Source organism: Portunus trituberculatus, chromosome 16 (assembly GCF_017591435.1).
Source record: "Portunus trituberculatus isolate SZX2019 chromosome 16, ASM1759143v1, whole genome shotgun sequence".
NCBI lineage: Eukaryota > Metazoa > Arthropoda > Malacostraca > Decapoda > Portunidae > Portunus > Portunus trituberculatus.
In genome coordinates, this window is record NC_059270.1 from 11,480,445 (window position 1) to 11,501,352 (window position 20,908).

The window sequence follows — 20,908 nt, forward strand, 5'->3', positions numbered from 1 at the left end:
CAGAGAGAGAGAGAGAGAGAGAGAGAGAGAGAGAGAGAGAGAGAGAGAGAGAGAGAGAGAGAGAGAGAGAGAGAGAGAGAGAGAGAGAGAGAACAAAATTGCTTGAGAAGATGAGACTTCAATATTTTCGTGTTTTAACATCTTAACATCACGGAAGATGACTCAATACATTACAAAAAAATGAATGGAATCAACGATACCGAACAGAGAGAGAGAGAGAGAGAGAGAGAGAGAGAGAGAGAGAGAGAGAGCTATTTCAAAATCACATCTGCTTCGTTTTACCAGACAAACCTTTTCTTTTATTTTCCTGGTGAATATCATCGTAGACATCACTATTACACGCGCCATGAATGTAGCAATTTTTTTGAGGCACCAATTAGATACCACGTGACGGATGAACGTTGAAAGGAAAGAGACAGTAATGACAGACGACAGTGAAGTGCATGATGTTACCCACCAGAAAATAAACAGTTGCGGCCACCAGAGGGAGACTAGCGTAATTCTAAAGATTTGGCTGAAATGAGGACGCTATCCAGCACCGCCCGAGCCAAGGCAGGAAGGGAAGGACACACTCTCAAGCTGCCTTCAATTTAGTCCTGTGTATCTATTTGCTCGTGTGTAATCTAGTGTACGTGATGTACTTCTGAGGCGGACATGGTGAGACGTGCTTGAATCGTAATGAGAGAGAGAGAGAGAGAGAGAGAGAGAGAGAGAGAGAGAGAGGGAGAGGGAGAGAGTAAACCAGTTTGTGTTATATTTAGATTTAAAAAAAGAGAAGGGAAGAGACACGGACGGAGAAATTGAGATAGCATGAAATTATTATTGGAAAGTATTGTACGTAAAAAAAAATAGAAAAACGTGAAAGGAAAAAAAATATAGATAGACAACAAGGAGAAGAAGAGATTGGCAGGCTAATGGCGATGTGAGAAAGGAAAGTTTTTAAAAGCCAAGATAAGAAGGAAGAGAAAACGCATTGATGAGTTTCTGTTACTTGCTTGTCTTCCTTCATTTCCTGTTGGCTTCCACAACCCGACTTTTTATACTCTCTCTCTCTCTCTCGCTCTCCGGTTCATCCTGTCCTACAACACAGTAACTTTACTTACTGCTGCTGCGGCGTGTCTTCGCGTGGCTACCCTCTCCAGCTGAGGTGTGACGTCACTACCTTTGTGTTCTGTGTTTGCGAAGGAGATGGGAGGAAAGTAATTCTCAAACAGGGTAGAACTTGATTAGAATAGTCACTTATGGAATTAGTGCAGAGTCTGTATGGAGGTCAGAAGAGGAATAGATAAGTTTATGGACAGGAAAGACAGGGAGACTATGCATTATATTAGTACAGTGTCTTCTATCTTTAATATTATGTTTCCTCCTCATACGAGATACAAATGGCAATGTAGGTTGTGATGTGGAAAACAGTCTTTCTCTCTTAGCTTTCTTTTTCATATCAAGTCACTTCGTCTTAGTATTTTCTCATATCGTAACGCTTTCTTATACGATGCCATTGTCATTTCCTTTAATTTATTTTATGAGATGTTATTACACACACACACACACACACACACACACACACACACACACACACACACACACACACACACACACACACACACACACACACACACACACACACACACACACACACACACACACACACACACACACACACACACACACACACACACACACACACACACACACACACACACACACACACACACACACACACACACACACACACACACACACACACACACACACACACACACACACACACACACACACACACACACACACACACACACACACACACACACACTATCGAAATACATATTCCCCCACACCTTGCTGTACCATAACAAGCAGTACAGTAGGTCACGTTACCTTATATTCCGCTACCCCATCTTGCCTCACTCTCTCCACCCTTATATATTTCACCAGATGCTATCACACGCCATACTAAATCATTATGGATACTTTCCCACACCGCCTTGCCATAACCACCTGACGTAAAGTACGATTTTACTCTAACCTAACGTAACCTAACCTATTCTTAACCCCAACCTCAGTCATGCATTATTTCAGTGGATACTATCATACTTCATACTGCGTCATTTTAGGCATTTTCCCACGTCTTGAAGTACAATAACAAACACCTGCAGTACACTGTGTCGCGTTAATTCACTGTGACATGAAACAATCAGCAGTATCAGAAGCAATGCGTGAAGTCTTTGTAAGCATCTGCAAGAAAATTGGTTATGGAAATATATGGAAAAGAATGCATTTTGCCATTTCTTCCCAGTTAAAGATTGAATGTGGCTGTAGAGTAAATAAAGATGTCTTACAGTGATTGGTAATTGGGGGAAAGGCATACCAACCTTCACGTAAACAAACCCTATAAGCATCCACGAGAAAGTTATTGATGAAGAAGGATATGTTTCTCAATTCCTTCCCAGTTCAAAGATTGGATGTAGCTGTAGAATAAATAAAAATGTCTCGCAATGATCGGTAATTAGAGAAAGGCATACCAATGAGCAGTCAAGGAGTTAACGTAATTGAGTAAAGAACATTCAGCCATACCAGAACTGACGTCATCATACTGTTAAAGAACCGCAAAGTAACATTCCACGCAATCCTCTGACTTGCCTCTAACTTGTTATATGCGTGCCCGAGCCTAACAAAGAAAACACCTGACCTGACCTACCTCAAGCCAGCCGAACTATACCAGCAACCACCGCATTCCACCGCCTACAGAGAGATGCCGTGCATATTCTTCCCCTGTCCACAGCCCTCCTTCAAGGTGAGAGTGCAACGCTCCACTGAGGGAAGGGAGAGGGGACAGAAGGGAGGAGTGAGCGACGAAGACCTTGGGGTATCTCTCTCTCTCTCTCTCTCTCTCTCTCTCTCTCTCTCTCTCTCTCTCTCTCTGATGTGGTCGATGTGTGTGTGTGTGTATGTGTTTATTCTTTCTCTCATTGGCTATTACTGAAGCTCTCAGATATATATATATATATATATATATATATATATATATATATATATATATATATATATATATATATATATATATATATATATGTGTGTGTGTGTGTGTGTGTGTGTGTGTGTGTGTGTGTGTGTGTGTGTGTGTGTATATATATATATATATATATATATATATATATATATATATATATATATATATATATATATATATATATATATATATATATATAGAGAGAGAGAGAGAGAGAGAGAGAGAGAGAGAGAGAGAGAGAGAGAGAGAGAGAGAGAGAGAGAGAGAGAGAGAAGCAGGCTGGTAGGCAGAGACAAGCGGAAAGAAAGTAAGCCAGAAAGAAAGAAAGACAAAATGAGAGAGAAAATTATTTGGCCTGAGGGAGAGACTGACTGAAGGAGGGAGGGAGGGAGGGAGGGAGGGAGAGTCAGGTGCCTTGATCATGCGCAGGTAACCGGAGGGACCCGAGAGAGGCACCGGCACGACGACCCGATGACCCGTGCACGTCTGTCTGCCACGCCACCGCCGCGGCCTCCACGCCTCCGCTGCCTCGTCACCCTCACCTTCAGGAGGTTAAACGGATCGGGGGTAAGACCAGCCACCCGAGCTAGTTTTGTGGCCGGTTAGGTTAGGTCTGGATATTTATTTGTGTATTTATTTATGTAAGAGGAGCTCTGGCTTAGAGGTAAGAAAGAAAAAAAAAGGAAGGAAAAAAATTATGTCCACTGAGATGCTAATTTCTGATGTTAATACCCAAATGGACTATCCTGAATTAGAGAGGTATCCTGAAGCTTCTCTCTTGAAAGCCACAGGTAAGGGGAATGCAGAAACAGGCAGTAAATTCTAGATTGAACCAATGAAAGTAATAAAAGATCGAGAATACTTGTTAAATTGCTTTACATGTTTAGATATGATAGGTTAGTTGAACTTAACCTAACCACACCTATTATAGCTACCCGGAAAACAGCTGTTGTAGTTAATCTTCATTAAACTGTACTTGAACTGATGGAAAAGAACGGAAGGATCTGGATCATTACGGTAATATACTGATATCATTCCACCGATATAAAAAAAGATGAAAAAAAAAGAAACACTTTGGAGGGTTTATATTAACAATGGGAAAATAACAGATGTAATGGCAGGTAATTGCATTATAGCTGAGGTTTGATATATTCGGTTAAGCGCATAAGTAGGGCGGAAACAGTATAGCATTCGTAACCGTGCAAGTCTTAAACGGTAGCGCTCTCAGTAATCTCCCGCTGATGGATGTGGCGGTGATGCAGCTCGGAAAGGAATAAATCAAGCTCTTTATGGTGTGTGTTTTTACGAGGAGTCTAGCAAAGAAAACGTTACCGGGTTGTAAAGATGACGCGATAGATCTTCTTAGATGGGATAATGAAACAGGGCGAGAGACTTAACGAAAATGTAAGACGTGAAGATGACTTACTTTGGTGCACAACTCTTACCTGAATGAGATAATGAAAACGGATGCAGAATTTAAAAGAGAAAAAAAAACGTGAGAGTGGAATGTATTGTATGTACTCACTCAAGCATGTGCAAACTTTGTGTGTGTGTGTGTGTGTGTGTGTGTGTGTGTGTGTGGGCCGTTTTACTTAGCGCCCTATCGACACGTAACACAAACAAGAGTCGCGTGCGGTGCCTCTCTGCGTGTTGACTTAACTGGCACGTAGTGGGAAGCAGGGGAGTGTCACGCCCAGCAGGAAGGAAGTGGCAGCCTTTGAGTGTGGGAAGTGCAGCTCAGGGATCGCCGGGGTGCTGCTCATCAGACTGACTCCACGGCGAGAGTGTTGTTGTTGTTGTTGATGATGATGAGGAGAATATTATAGTAGTAGTAGTAGTAGTAGTAGTAGTAGTAGTTGTTGTTTTAGTAGTAGTAGTAATAATTGTAGTAGTAGTAGTAGTAACATTAGTAACAGTAGTAGTAGTAGTAGTAGTAGTAGTAGTAGTAGTAGTAGTAGTAGCAGCAGCACCAGCAGTTCTCACCACTATTTTGTCCACCTCTATAATGCAAGCCTTAACCAGTGTTCTCAGTCATTCACCCCTTTCTCTAGTAAACTCTGGAACTCCCTGCCTTCTTCCTGGGACTTCAACGCATTCAAGATTCAAGGGGAAGGTTTCAAGACACTTATCTAGTACTTTTGAGTAACGCTTTCGACCTTTTCGGGGACCAGCACCTAAGCGGGCCTATTTCTAGTTATAATTTTTGTTTCCCTCGACCGGTTCCCTGCCTTCATAGATGGTAGTAGTATTAGTAGTAGTAATAGTAGTAGTAGTAGTAGTAGTAGTAGTAGTAGTAGTAGTAGTAGTAGTAGTAGTAGTAGTAGTAGTAGCAGCAGTAGTAGTAACAGCAGCAGCAGCAGTAGTAGTAGTAGTAGTAGCAGTAGTAGTAGTAGTAGTAGTAGTAATAATAATAGTAGTAGTAGTAATAATAATAGTAGTAGTAGTAGTAGTAGTAGTAGTAGTAGTAGTAGTAGTAGTAGTAGTAATAATATTAGTAGTAACAGTAATAGTAGTAGTAGTAGTAGTAGTAGTAGTAGTAGTAGTAGTAGTAGTGATAGTAATAGTAGTAGTAGCAGCAGAAATATTTCGTGAACCAGAAATATTGTGAGAGTACCTAGGAGGTAATAGTAATACGAGCAGCAATAGTAATTCTGAAACATAATAGATAATAGTAATAGTGGCAATAGTAGTAGTAGTAATTGGATGAAGAGGAGGAGTAGGAGGAAGAAGAGGAGCATGAAGAGGGAGGTAGGAGTAACATCAATAATATTATTAGTAAAACACTGAATCACGCGGCACACTTATTGATGGTGTGGGGCAGCTGAAGGGCCGGGTATGTGATGGTGACAATGGCAAGCAGTGGTGGAGATGGATGGCAGGTTGTGGTGATGGTTGTAGTTATGGTGGTGGTGGCCCCGTCCAGCTGACACCACCACTACTACCACCACCATCACCATCAGATCAGAGTCCAGCCTTGCCGGCCGCTCGCTTCAGTCCGCTGTGGGTCGCTCGCCAGTGAGGTGGTTCTGTCTGGCCTGTCCGGCTCCTCCCCCTCAGTGTTGCCCTGGTGCCCGCCGCGTGGTGCCCCAGACCCCCCGTGCCCCGTTGTAGTGCTTCGTGTGACTCTTGCACTCACACCACTCGTTGGCTCCTCCGTGTGCGTGTGTGCCTGTGATTTTGCGTGTGCATTGCGTGTGCGTTTGTTGATGTGCGTGTTCATATTCATCGGTAAGTAATGTCTGCGAGTGAATCTTGATGACTACTGGTTGTAATTAGAACTGTGTGACTCGTGAAGTTCGTCTTGAATGTTGAAATAGTGTGGATTTACAGTGCTTCAATTTACGTGGCTGAAAAGGAAGTGTGCATTCCCTTCCTATCGTGAAAGGATGGCGTGTATTGGGAGAGGAAGATAATGTGCTGTGTTGTGTGTGATTCACGTGTGCTGTCAGCCAGGCCTGCCCAAGAAGACAGAGATTGCTACGCTAAACCAGTCCCTTTCATTTCAGTTTATTTCGTACATGCTAAAATTCGTGTTCATAACTGCTGGCGTGGTGTTGTAAGTACTTTGTTAGTAAACTGGGGTTGTACGTATTTAGTATGCTGTATGTGCAGAAGAAGTGTGTTTTTTAGTATTGTATCGCTGGTGCTGTTGTGTTGTTTGTAGATGATACTGTTGTTGTTGTTGGTGGTGGTGGTGGTGGTGGTGGTGGTGCTGTTTTTGTTGTTGTTACTGCTATTATTGTTCTTAATTTTATCTTTTTTTCTCTTCTTCCTCATCTTCTCCCTCTTCTTCATCCTTCTCTTCTTCCTCTTCTTTTTTATTTTGTCTTTTCTTCTTCTTCTTCTTCTTCTTCTTCTTCTTCTTCTTCTTCTTCTTCTTCTTCTTCTTCTTCTTCTTCTCCTTCTCCTTCTCCTTCTTCTTCTTTGGTAATGCTATTATCATCGTTGGTGTGGCTCTAATTGCTTTTGTTGTTCCTGCTGGTATTGTTATTGACGTTGTTGTTGCTTGTGTTGTTGGTGTTATTGTTGTGTTGTCATTGTGTTATTCTGTACTATTTTAACTTTTTTTTCTCAATTTTTTTGTGTCCTATTTTCTTTTTTTTTTCCTTCTCCACGATGTAAAGGATGCGTGCAATATGTGAATCTAGTCCCTTCCTTCTCGTTCCGCCTGCTGTTCTCTGCGGCGCTGCATGGTTGGGCCCTTGAGTGATGGCTTATTACAGCGTCTTGTATGTAACATTGTGCATGTGTGACGTGTGGGAAGAGACTGCCACAACGTTACTTGCAACCATGTGTGTGAATTTCAAGGGCAGTACACACACGCACACATCTTTTTTTCTTCTTCTCTTTTTTTGATGCGTATATTATTTTGCAATCCCGTGAGTTGTATGAAAGAATAGCTTACTGTAATAACTTCGTGTGTGTGTGTGTGTGTGTGTGTGTGTGTGTGTGAAGGAGCGCACACAGTCGGCGGTGTTCTTTGAAATGGTCACGTTTTATTAGGCGTTACCTGAAATTACTTGAAGAGAGGCTGTTATGTCACGACCAGTTCCTCTACTTACTTATAATACTTAAGCCCAGCACTTCAGTTATAATTCCCACGCGTCTTCATCAACGGTCCGCGGTGAAGTGTCTGTTATGCCTTCTATTTAGTGTCTCTCGTAAGTGTTTAGTAGTTTATGGGTGTGAAATTGTCGCATTACCTGTAATTCACACCTGTAGAATATGCCTGTAAGCTTCAAGGTGAGATAAACTGACCGCTGTGACTCTCTCTCTCTCTCTCTCTCTCTCTCTCTCTCTCTCTCTCTCATACATATATATATATAACCCACATCGATAGGTATATACGTGTGTGTGTGTGTGTGTGTGTGTGTGTGTGTGTGTGTGTGTGTGTGTGTGTTTAACTGTGCACGGTGATAACAAGCGGAGTGACAAGAGTGTGACGGGAGGAGAGTGAGTGACTGAGCGTGACCGAGGGGGCGGTGATGGTAGTGATGGTGGTGGTGGTGGTGATGGTGATGGTGGTGGTAGAAGAACGCGTCAATTGGAACCAGAATGTAATCAACTTTCTCTCTCTCTCTCTCTCTCTCTCTCTCTCTCTCTCTCTCTCTCTCTCTCTCTCTCTCTCTCTTACCTGTTTAGTACTTTCTCCTAACTCATTCTTCCTCAGGACATAATTTCTCCTCCTCCGTTTTTTCATTAGACATTTATACGTAGAGTGAATAAGCAGAAGGAACGAAGAAAATACTCTGAGAGGGAATAGAAGGAAGAAAATAAATACATGAAAGGAGGAATATTGATAGATGGGAGGAAGTGAGGAGAGAAAGAAAGAGAGAGATAGAGAGAGAAAGAAAGAAAAAAAAGGAGAGGAAAGACCATGAAAGATAAAGTTCAGAATGATGAAAATATGAGGCGGGAAGAAGATAAGAGGCGAAGGAAAGGGCACACACACACACACACACACACACACACACACACACACACACACACACACACACACAGACAGAGAGAGAGAGAGAGTATATAACAATAATGATAATAATTGTGAGGATTACATGCAGCAAAACATCACTGCTTGTTGAATTGCCACGTAATTTTATGAAAGAAGCTCAAAAGAAGCAGACAATGACGGAAAGGGAAAAAAACAACAACAGAAATTGAGGAAGAAGGAAAAACAAGTATAATGTCTGACTCCTTTCCTTCTTCCATTACTTCCTTCTTTCTTCACTCCTTCTTCCTCAACTAATTGTTATTAAATCTCCTTCTTCTTCTTCTTCTTCTTCTTCTTTGTCTTCGTCTTTGTCCTTCTTCTTTTCTTCTTCTTCTTCTTCTTCTTCTTCTTCTTCTTCTTCTTCTTAACCTCCATCTCCTCCTCCCTTTCTTCCTTTATTCACTCTCACATGAAGACCTTTGCGGCATAACCTATCCCCTCCTCCTCCTCCTCCTCCTCCTCTTCTTCTCCTTCCTCAAATCCCAGCCGTCCTTCACTTCCCCTCCTCCAGCCTCGCCCACCCCCGCCCCGATTACAGTGGGCGTAGCGAGGCGTGGTGGGCCGCAGAGAGAGAGAGAGAGAGAGAGAGAGAGAGAGAGAGAGAGGTTGTAAGTTTCGTAACAATAGAGAAATAAAATGATAGATAAAAATTCGAGGCTCTATTATTTGTGGTTAATAATTGGATCAGTTCGTCTGTTCGTAGTTTTGTCGCGATCAGAAACACTCATTGTTCTCTCTCTCTCTCTCTCTCTCTCTCTCTCTCTCTCTCTCTCTCTCTCTCTCTCTCTCTCTTCATTCTTATTCAAGTGGGTTATTTTATTTTCCCTTCCTCTGAACTGCATCATTGTTCCGAGAGAGGCTTTCGCTTTTCTGATTGTCATGAACGTACCTGGAAATGCTTACTTTATGCTTGTACCTGTGTGTTTGTGTGTGTGTGTGTGTGTGTACATACGTGCAAGTGCATAGACGAGTGTGCTTAAGTAGACGAGGTAATATATGCATGTTTGTGTATCTGGTGTCTGTGTGTGTGTGTGTGTGTGTGTGTGTGTACGCTGGAGCCACGCCCACGATCCCCCGCCCTTCGCCGCCCTCACACACGGAAGGGAGAGAGGGAGAGGCAGGAGAGGGGGGAGACACGGCCTTGGGTGGGTTCCGCGGTGTGACTTTGACTCCGTTAGATGAGTGTCCCCTTAATGGAACCCTTATGAGCCTTCCCAGCCTCTCATTGTGCCGCCTGATGCCTTGCTGATGACCGCCGCCCCACAGGTGAAGGCGGCAGGATAGCTACGACACACACACACACACACTCTCTCTCTCTCTCTCTCTCTCTCTCTCTCTCTCTCTCTCTCTCTCTCTCTCTCTCTCTCTCTTTACTATGCTGCACCTCATGCTTTAGATAAGGCTATATGTCGCTTATCCCAGACAGCCTCGTAAAAATCAGTAGGTTTACCGCGGTCTGTTCCTTACGTGCGTTGTCTTTCGTGTTCCCCCTGTGTTACATCTCATGCTTTAGATAAGGCTGCGTGTGGCTTATCGCAAAAAAAGCCTCGTAAGGATCAGTTAGTTTACCGCTGTTTGTTTCTTATGCGTCTTGCGCCTCGTGTTCCCTCAGTACCTCGAAAGTTACATAATCTTCAGACAACTCTCGCCTTTCACTTCCCTGTAAATATTGATACTAAATACCACATGAACTTATTACCAGGCTCCTTCGTCCTTCAAGAGTCAATAGAATGCGATACTGGCAATAATATATGCAACAGCAAGCAACACAGTTAAAATTATTCGAATTCTGTGATTTTCCGACTAGTAAGCCTTTTAAAATATTTCTGCGTCGATGGATAAACACATTATATACACGACAAAGTATTATATTCGTCCATTTACTAGCATATATAATCCTTTCTGTATACATTTTATCCTTCATTATGCGTACCTGATTCCCTTTACGACGTCCTATCACGTACATCTTTCCTTTGTCTTCGTGGTGGGCGGAGGACAGACGGGGAGGCGCGAGTCTGTTGCATTGTTTTGGTTTTTGCCTATAATTTTCTGGCATGCGCACTTCACGTCAAGATCTTTCTATTCATGATTTTATTTTGAGGGATTATTCAGCCTGGTAAAATGTTTGTCTCTGTGTGTGTGTGTGTGTGTGTGTGTGTGTGTGTGTGTGTGTGTGTGTGTGTGTGTGTTTATGTGAAGTAATGATAACAATAATGAAATTAGTTAGTGCCGTTTTTTTCTAATTACTACCACTACTACTACTACTACTACTACTACTACTACTATAACCACTACTGCTGCTAATATTACTACTGGTACTACTGCTACTACTGCTAGTACAACAACAACAACAACAACTACTACTACTACTACTACTACTACTACTACTACTACTATTACTACTATTAATGCTGCTTCTACTTCCTACTGATGCTACTACTACTACAACTACCACTACCAACTCTACAATCATGAACATCAGTATTGCAAAAACAAAGATAATAAGAATAATGACAGCCACAACAACCATCACTATCACAACAAAAACACAACATCTAAATAGCAACAACACACGACCATCAACATAAACACGCGTGACATAACAATACCAGCAATAATGTAGCACTAGACGACTCAGGGACGGAGGCAATACAGAAGAGCAGACGCACGGAGGGACGGACGGATGTACGTACAATGCGGCAATCAAATATGCTAATCGCGAATACCCGGCAAAAACAAACCCTCTTCACCTGTCTGCCCCGCCATTCACACGTGTGTTAAGTATACATTACCCAACAACCTCTCGAAGGCCATAGACACCAGGTGAGAATGACTCTTTCCTGCTGTCGATATCAAGGTCCAGGGGGAGATATTATATAGACGCCGCCTATCCTTGCCTCATACCTTGCTTCACTCTCCGCCTCACTCTGCCTCACACCTTGCCTCACACCCTGCTTCTCATCTTACCTCTCACCTCATCCCACATCCTCTTCAGGTGCGTGATAATGCTCGCTACCGTACAAGTCTGCCTGTCTCGCCACGTTAGGTTCTTGCAAGGTTGGTTTCGTGTGTAGATGACGCAATATAGACGTATAGGAAAGGGAAGACTGGAGGAGGAAGAGAAGAAGGAGGAGGAGGAAGTGACACGTTTGAAAGAGTTAAGGAGAGGAGAAGGTGAGAGTGGCGTGGAGAAACGGTCACTACTCATTTGTATTCGCATTGTGTGAGATGCTAAGTAAATGATAATATGTTTACCTCCTTTCATTTACCGCTTTGTCTACTTTTAAAGGATTAAGTTGAGGTTGCGATGCCTTGTCTTTCAGTGCCGAGTTATCTGTGGAGTTTTGCGTACTGTTAACACACACCATTTCCTTTTGTAATTGAATAAATTGATCTTTTGTTCTATTTGTAAAAAAGATATTTCTGTACATCCTTATTTGCTTTTCTCTTGATAAGTCTTATGGTGTGTTGTCTAAAGGATGGGCTCCCTCCTGTGTGTGGGTGTGGGTGTGGGTGAGTGATTGCGTGTGCTTCCGCATCATTCCCTGTGCATAAAAAAGGTCCTTCCGAGCAGCGAGGAAGGAGCAGGTGAGGCAGAAGGAGGAGGAGGAAGCCGAAGCGCTGGTGAGTACAGGTGTTGGTGAGCGGCCACGCGAAGCAGTTACTGTTGGTGCAAGTTGCGGTGTGATGAGCAGACGGTAAATAGCAGCTTCCGTAGCGCAGCTCACGGGTCCACTCCTGCAGGAGCTTATTACCAAATATAATACTACGCCATTTTGTTGTTTGAGCCGCCTGGCAAGTGTGAAAATCTGTGAAATAGCGTAAGGTCATCAGCAAGACGTGACATAGTGTGGGAACCAGCGCGGAGGAAGCACTGGTAAGGAATTTCATGCGCGATGTGGAATGGCGCCTGTAGCACCAAAAAAAATACAAAGGGAAAATAAAGATAAAATGAAAATAAGTAAAACGAAATATAAAGTGAATAAAAAGATAAATTGGCGACACAAAACAAAGAAGTAGTGTCTCAAATAAGGCTATTTGATTGTCTGCATTGATAGCATTGTTGTTTTCTTCCCGATTTCTGGCTCACAGAGGGAAGGGTGTCCGGTGCTGTCAGTTAGGAGAGATAAGAGGACATGTTTAGAAGGATGGATTGGGTACGGACACTAGGGTACACACACACACACACACACACACGGCCCGGTAGCTCAGTGGTTAGAGCGCTGGCTTCACAAGCCAGATGACCGGGGTTCGATTCCCCGGCCGGGTGGAGATATTTGGGTGTGTCTCCTTTCACGTGTAGCCCCTGTTCACCTAGCAGTGAGTAGGTACGGGATGTAAATCGAGGAGTTGTGACCTTGTTGTCCCGGTGTGTGGTGTGTGCCTGGTCTCAGACCTATCCCAAGATCGGAAATAATGAGCTCTGAGCTCGTTCCGTAGGGTAACGTCTGGCTGTCTCGTCAGAGACTGCAGCAGATCAAACAGTGAATTACACACACACACACACACACACAGGAAGCCAGCTGCAGTCACTGCATGAGTCCTTATTTCGCTACCAAATGAGTGGTTTTCTCACTGATGATTAGATCGTGTGTGTGTGTGTGTGTGTGTGTGTTGGGTGTATCCATAGAAATATTAATTCACAGAAATAAAAAGAAAAGTAGCATAAACATTGCTACGTAAACAACACACACACACACACACACACACCAGAAAGTAGCGTTGTTTCGTCCGGTCGCAAATATCAAAAGAAAGCTCCAAATTGGCCGGGATCCATGTTGTTTTGGAGTGTCCGGCGGTGACAAATGTTCGCGGTGTCTCCTGAGCATCTATTTGTCACCGGGAAAATAATAATTGAGTGAGCCAGGCACTTGGATGATGCATGAACACTATACCGGAGGAGGAGGAGGAGGAGGAGCAGGTGAAGGAGTGGTCAAGGAAAGACTTAGAGACTGACTGCGTGGTGTATATGTGATTATCAGGTGCGTGAGAAAGACAAAATGTAAGACTTGTGGCGGTGATGGTACGTATAGGTATTCGTGATTCTTGGTGTAGTAGTGATGTTGGTGGTGGTGGTTGTAGTTGTAGTTGTTCCTGTAGATGTGACAGTAGTTAGGTTAGTTGTATGTAGTGTGGGAAGGGAATCTCATTATGATTAGAAGAAGTAGTAGTAGTAATAATAATGATAATAGTAGTAGTAGCAGTAGTAGTAGTAGAAGTAGTAGTAGAATCTATGGGGATAGTTTTAACAATAGTATTAACAGTAAGACCATCAGCAGCAACAACAACAGGAACAGTCGCAACAGAAGCATGAAAGAAACCATACCACCACCACCACCACCACCACCACCACCAGGACTATAAGTTAAGCCACGACGAGCACGCGGAGGAGTAGGAGGAAGAGTTATGATGAGGAGGGAACGTCAGTACACACACACACACACACACACACACACACACACACACACACACACACACACACACACACACAGGTGCCGCCCGACAGGGATTGGAGCGACTAATGAGGCTGTCCTTCTTTTGTGCGAGCAGCGGAAGACAAAAACCGCGAGAAGGAACAAGCAAAGCCAAGGCAGAACGAAAACGGAAGAAGGAAACTGAAAGAAACCAAGAATACGAAGAAAAAAAAAACAAGGCGAAAGGAAAACCAGATGAAAAGAAGGAAAAGATTAAAACTGATCCCATTTCCTTCACTCCCTTAAACAAAAACAGTGCAAGGAGAAAAAGGGAAAAGAAGAAAACGGAAAATAGATAAGAATGAAACGAGGAAAAGGTTGAAACTAATAATCCTTTCCTCCCAAGTGACATTTATAGTGTGTGATGGTATTAGTGGTGGTATTAGTGGTGACGGTGGTTGTGTTGGTGGTGGTGAAGGTGGGTTAGCAGCGTGAAGTAATTGTCAAGGATGGGTGAATTAACGAGGAGACAGAGGGTGTAGGAGTGTGGCTTGGGCTGGTTGCTCTGACTTTCGAAGGGAGTAGAGGAGGGGAACGATTGAGGAGGGAGAGCCGTAAAGATGGGTGTTGGTGGAGTTATGGGTTATAGTGGGTGAACGGGAGAGAGAGAGAGAGAGAGAGATTATGAAGTGGATGTTAAATCTGAAAAGAATATGAAGTAAAGAATCAAATGAGAAAAATAGAAAAAATCAAGTGACAGTAACAGAGAGAGAGAGAGAGAGAAAGAGAGAGGGAGAGATGAAGGGTCTGGAATTAAGGGTTTGAACATACGCAGATGGTAATGGTGGTGTAGGTGGTGCCGAGGAGGTGAAGGGAGGCGAGTGAAAGGGGAAGGGGAATGGGAAGGGAAAGGATGGGAAGGTAAGACTAAGAACGGAAACACGATTGAGAAATGAAAATATTTAACAAAACAAAGAAATCTACTGGAAAAAAAAAAACAAGAAGTAAAAAATAGAAAGGTACCACAAATAAGAAGAAAATATATAGAAAAAATCGATAAAAAAAAAAGGGATAAAGAAAATGAAGATAATAAAACAGCGAAAAAAAAGTAGAGAAAATATATGCACGAATAAAATTTAAGAAACAAAAAAAAATGACTGAGAAAGGAAAAGAGCCAGAGGAAGTTAAATTAATAACAAACTGGTAAGATATGAAACAGGATATAAGAGAGAGAGAGAGAGAGAGAGAGAGAGAGAGAGAGAGAGAACAGGTATAAGAGAAAAGCACAAGGAATGGTAGAGAAACTAGGTAGAAAGGCAAAAAGAGAGAGAGAGAGAGAGAGAGAGAGAGAGAGAGAGAGAGAGAGAGAGAGATAAAGAGTGAGAATATTAACGAATATGTGAGATATGAAACTCGATATAAAAAGAATAGAGAAAAATATAAAAAACATAAAGAAAGGCAGCGGAAGAGAGAGAGAGAGATGGAGAAAGTTAAAATAATAATACACAAATGAAATATGAAACATGATCGAATATAATTAAACTGTAAGAAGAAAAAATAAGAAAAATGATACAGAAATTATATAGAAAAACTCAGAAAGATGTAAAAAAGGAAAGAATGAAGTGAAAATTATTGTACAGACTTGAGAAATGAAATAGAATAAAAAGAAAGCAGGTAAAGCAGAAACACACAACGAATATGAAGTAGCGTTGTAGAAAGTGACTACGAAAGAAAATATTAGAAAAGACAATGATAAACCTGGGCAATATAAAGCACGATAATAAAAAGAAAGCAGATATAAGGAAAATAAAGCAATAGAAAAGAATAACACAATGACAACACAATAATAACACCAACAACACAAGCAACAACAACGTCAATAACAACATCAGCAGGAACAACAAAAGGCAATTAGCGCCACACCAATAATGATAATAGCATTACCAAAGAAGAAGAAGAAGAAGAAGAAGAAGAAGAAGAAGAAGAGAGATGAAGAAAATGAATAATAGTGGTAGTAATAAAGTCGTGAATTACAAAACTGAAGGAAACAATATAATGGATAAGGAAAGGAAAAAAAGGGAGGGAAGAAATTAAACATGATAACAAACAAGGAATACGAAACAGACCAAAATTAGGAAAATTACTAATAAGAAAAGAAATAATACTACGAAAATTTGAACGATTAGCTGAAAAAAAGAAAGAAAAGAAAGAGAGGAAGTAAAGATCAAAACAACCAAAAGATATGACAGGATAAAAAAAAAAAAAAAAGCGAGGTCATAAAAAGAAAACAGTAAAGAAATAGACCCACAAAAATGTTAACGATTCGCTAAAAAAAAAAAATAAAGAAAGAAAAGGGAAAGAAAAAGAGAGAGAGAGGAAGTAGAGATCGAAACAAACATGAGATATGAGACAGAACAAAAAAAAAATAAATAGAAAAAAAAATCGAAGCAGGTAGCAAAAAGGAGATATATAAAAGAAATAAAACCACAAAATTTGCACGATTCGCATAAAAAAAGAAAAAGGAAAAGGAAAGAAAGAAAAAGAAAGAAAGGAAGTATGAAACAGGACAAGAATAACAATAATGAGAAGAAAAAAATAGACACAAGAGGAAAGCACAAGAAATGATAAAGAGACTAAGTAGAAATCAAATCCTGCGCCGAGCTTTTGACGTGATGATGACAAACGGCTGGAGATTGGCGGGGATGACCGTGTTCCCGCTCCGTGATTGGCTGTGATGAGTGTCGTTCTGCACCATGATTGGACAGAAGGCGTGGACTCTGGTTGGCTGCCTGGATTTTTATGATCTCCCTCGGGCTCTCACGTTCACAAATCGAGTTTAAGAGGAGAGCAGGAAGAAGAGGAGGAAGAGGAGGAGGAGGAGGAGGAAATATTATTGTGCGGCGGTTTCTTTTTATGTCTATTACACACATTGAAGTGCCTTATAAAAGTTACGGTGAGGAGTTAACAGTATTAAGACAGTACTGGTGGCCGTTTTGTGGTATGTCGTGTGTGTGTGTGTGTGTGTGTGTGTGTGTGTGTGTGTGTGTGTGTGTGTGTGGTCCTGTCCGTTGCCTTAAAATGCTTGTGGTGTTACTTTTTAATGTAATTGATCTTGATTCCTTCTCGAAAACTACTGCTGTTGTTGCTGCTATATTACTACTACTACTGCTACTACTACTACTACTACTACTGCTACTACTACTACTACTTCTACTACTTCTTCTTCTTCTTATACTGGTGTTGCTTCTACTGCTAAAGCTTCTACAACTATTATATCCATGCTGCTGCTATTCAACTAACAATAGCAACAACAATTACTACTACTACTACTACTACTACTACTACTACTACTACTACTACTACTACTACTACTACTACTATTTATGTTCTTACTATCCCTACCACCGTTATCTAAACTGCTCATATGATTTTCAGGACAGCCAGCAAACACACACACACACACACACACACACACACACCCGGTAGCTCAGTGGTTAGACCGCTGGCTTCACAAGCCAGAGGACCGGGGTTCGATTCTCCGGCCGAGTGGAGATATTTGGGTGTGTCTCCTTTCACGTGTAGCCCCTGTTCACCTAGCAGTGAGTAGGTACGGGATGTAAATCGTGTGTGCCTGGTCTCAGGCCTATCCGAAGATCGGAAATAATGAGCTCTGAGCTCGTTCCGTAGGGTAACGTCTGGCTGTCTCGTCAGAGACTGCAGCAGATTAAACAGTGAAACACACACATACACACACACAAGCTCAGTGGTAACGTCCTCTCATGTCACTTGGCAGGTTCGCGTCCAGTTCAGGTTACAGAGGCAGTCACTGTCCTTGACAAGCGGAAGGCTAGGTGTGGTGTGTGGAGGACTGGAGGTGCCAGGCTTAGCAATGTATGAGCTCTAACCTTTGTGTGGGAAGGTTTAGATGGCGATTATCATTCCAACACGTCATTCTTAAGACAGTGTTCTGAAAGACTTCCGTCCCTACCTCAACTGCTTTCAATAAGGTTTAGTTGAAGCGACACGGGTTTGAAGGACATTCTTACAGTTCTAGTGACAAATTAGCACGATTTTTTATACCATACACATGAGAAACACTTGAGAATCAGATTAATCATTTTCGTGGCGTTTGGAAATAGTGGTGCTGAGAAAACAAAGCTATTTCTGAACACGGATGTACTCTCTCTCTCTCTCTCTCTCTCTCTCTCTCTCTCTCTGAAATTGTCTCCCATAAGAATGCACCGTCTGCTTTCTCCTCTGTCCAATAGCAAGGAAGCATTTTTGTCTCCCATTCACCGCCTCCGCCAATAGCAAGCCCGAGTTTCCGCCTCTTGAGTTTCCCTTGGCCAATGAGGAAAAAACAACTCCCTGCTTGACCAATGGGAGAGGCGCGGCGAGGGAAACTACGGGATCATCAAGTCATTTGGGATTATTTAAACGGAGCTCCTGTTTTGTGATATTTCTTCTTCTAGCGTTTTCTATCTCTCTCCTCTCTCGAAGACTGACATGGCGTCCTCCTAGGTGTGTTGTGCTGCGTTGTTGTTGTGCTGTGCTGTGCTGTGTGATGTGGTGTGGTGGTGATGGTCATTATTTATTTTTCTTTCTTATATCTGTGTAATTTTGCTGACGAGCTGTGATGTTTGTTCGTTTTATCTATTAGTGTACTTTGCTGAGGAAGATGTGGTGTTTTATTCATGTTTGTTTATATATATTTTTTGTGGTTTCGAAAGGAGAACTGAAAGTAGATGTATGAGGAATCCAGAGAGAGAGAGAGAGAGAGAGAGAGAGAGAGAGATGGACGGCTCAAGCAAACATTGTGAAGCTATGACTAAAACAGCATAGGTAGAATAAAGTGAAACCCAGCAATAGGAACACCAGCAATACTAAGACAACGAAGAAAAACTTAAGAAATAATTGGTGAACAGACAAGAGAGAGGAGTAGGACACACACACACACACACACACATATACATCGTCCTAAGTATCATTTCGTATCATGTATGTAGTAATACTTGTAATTCCTGTCACACCACTGCATTTTTTCCTTTTCGTGGCTCTCAACTGACTAACTCCAAAGCACACACACACACACACACACACACACACACACACACACACACACACACACACACACACACACACACACACACACACACACACACACATACGGGGCTTTCTAAGGGTGCAGTGTTGTTTTACTTCCTAGTTTGCTGCCGTGCGAGATTTGGTCTTAAAAAGCGGAGGGAAAAGAGAAGATTGAGCAAAGAAGCAGCAGATTAAGTGATAACATTGTGGTAATTAGGTTTTCTTGTGGCTACCAGCTGTCATGAGAGCTGGAAATTTGTTTTAAGATTACGCAGCAATTCAAATACATATATTTTTTTAGAAGGAGTACAAGATAAAGAAATCATGTACAAAGTAACTTATAACGTTCTGGCATTTATATTTTTTTATATAAAGCAGCTGGGGTGAGTGTGAGAGATTTCTTGTCAGCATATGCAGTACGAATAAGAGTTTTTTTTCACAGCTCTCTCCCTTAGACGGAAGAGAAAATTAGATTTTAAAAAGCTGCTAAGTAAATTGTAATGTTCCGGTATTTAAATACTTTTATAGGTGGCAGCTGTGATCGGCGTGTGAAATTTCTTTTTTTGTTAATAATACAAAGTACAAATCAACGTTTCCTTAATTTTTGAAGACAGAAAATTTCTTATACAAAATGACTACAAGGTACATGAATGATAAGTATTTTATGATTGTTCTTTTTAGATGACAGCTGCTACAATTATGAAATTGATTTAAGACATCTTTTTTTTCAATCATTTTAGGAGAGATGAGGCATAAAAAGAATGACAAGTTAATTATAAAGATGTTTATTTAACTTCCATGATTGGCAACTACAATTATTTTCAAATTCTTTTTATGTATATATAGCACAAATGCTCACTTCTCACCCTTTCCTTTTCTGTCTTTTAGGGAAGAGGAAATTACTTATAAAAGTTGATGAGTCTCCAAATTATAACGCTTCATCATCTAATCTTCATCGCTGGAGGTTAGGATGATCGCAAAATTTATTGTAAGCATATATAATACAAAATATACACACTTTTTAAAGGGTACACCGGAAGGCTGTCATGTTTTGGCGTGAGTGGTGTCAGTTTCATGGAAGCTTCGGAAAGTATAAGAGAGGGAAAAGAGAGGAAGAGCAGAACACTGAGGCGACGGCACTTAAACGCTATCAGTGTTACGCGTCGTCTGATTTTATTGCCTGATTGCGAGCAGTTGATGAGCTCCAGATGTGCGGGACGGAGGTAAATGCCCGATAAGTCATGGAATGTTGTGCAAAATGTCAAGGAAGGGGAAAAATATGACCGCAGACGAGTCACTTTGAATAATGGGTTTTACTTGTATGTGTGTGTGTGTGTGTGTGTGTGTGTGTGTGTGTGTGTGTGTGTGTGTGTGTGTGTGTGTGTGTGTGTGTGTGTGTGTGTGTGAATGTGTAAGAGGGGGATGCGAGACTCAGGAACAGGAAATGTGTGTGTGTGTGTGTGTGTGTGTGTGTGTGTGTGTGTGTGTGTGTGTGTGTGTGTGTTGATGAAATGAGCATTTTTAAGTTTATAAGATTTTACGAGATACGAAAATTCTCTCTCTCTCTCTCTCTCTCTCTCTCTCTCTCTCTCTCTCTCTCTCTCTCTCTCTCTCTCTCTCTCTCTCTCTCTCTCTTTAAGCATACTCATCTGCAATCATATATTCATCAGTTCTTCCTTCCCTCGTACCTGTGTCTCTGCTCTTTCCTTACAAGCAAAATTCGTCTGTCTTTCAATTTCCTGCAGTCGTTTAAAGATTGAGCTCTCTGTAATCTTTGAGTCATTTCAGTCATTTTGCCAGCGTGTTGCTTCCCAGTTTGCCTTCTTGTCTGTCCATCTTTCCTCACCCTAGCCTCCGTAACCCAGGTGTGTGCCCGATTTTCCACCATCTCTCTCTTCCTTGTTTGTG

At 41.8% G+C, this 20,908-nt stretch overlaps 1 protein-coding gene across 2 annotated transcripts in view; it reads left to right on the forward strand.

The window, feature by feature from the left end:
• LOC123504488 overlaps positions 1–20,908 on the forward strand; it is a 166,348-nt gene that overhangs the window by 104,914 nt on the left and 40,526 nt on the right. The window contains exon 1 of one of the 2 annotated variants that reach the window (XM_045255040.1): positions 6,016–6,238. The exons of the other annotated variant lie outside the window; for it this stretch is intronic. The gene's annotated coding sequence lies outside the window, so the exon portion shown is untranslated. Of the gene's footprint in view, positions 1–6,015; positions 6,239–20,908 lie in introns of those variants that run through there. 2 annotated transcript variants of the gene reach the window in all.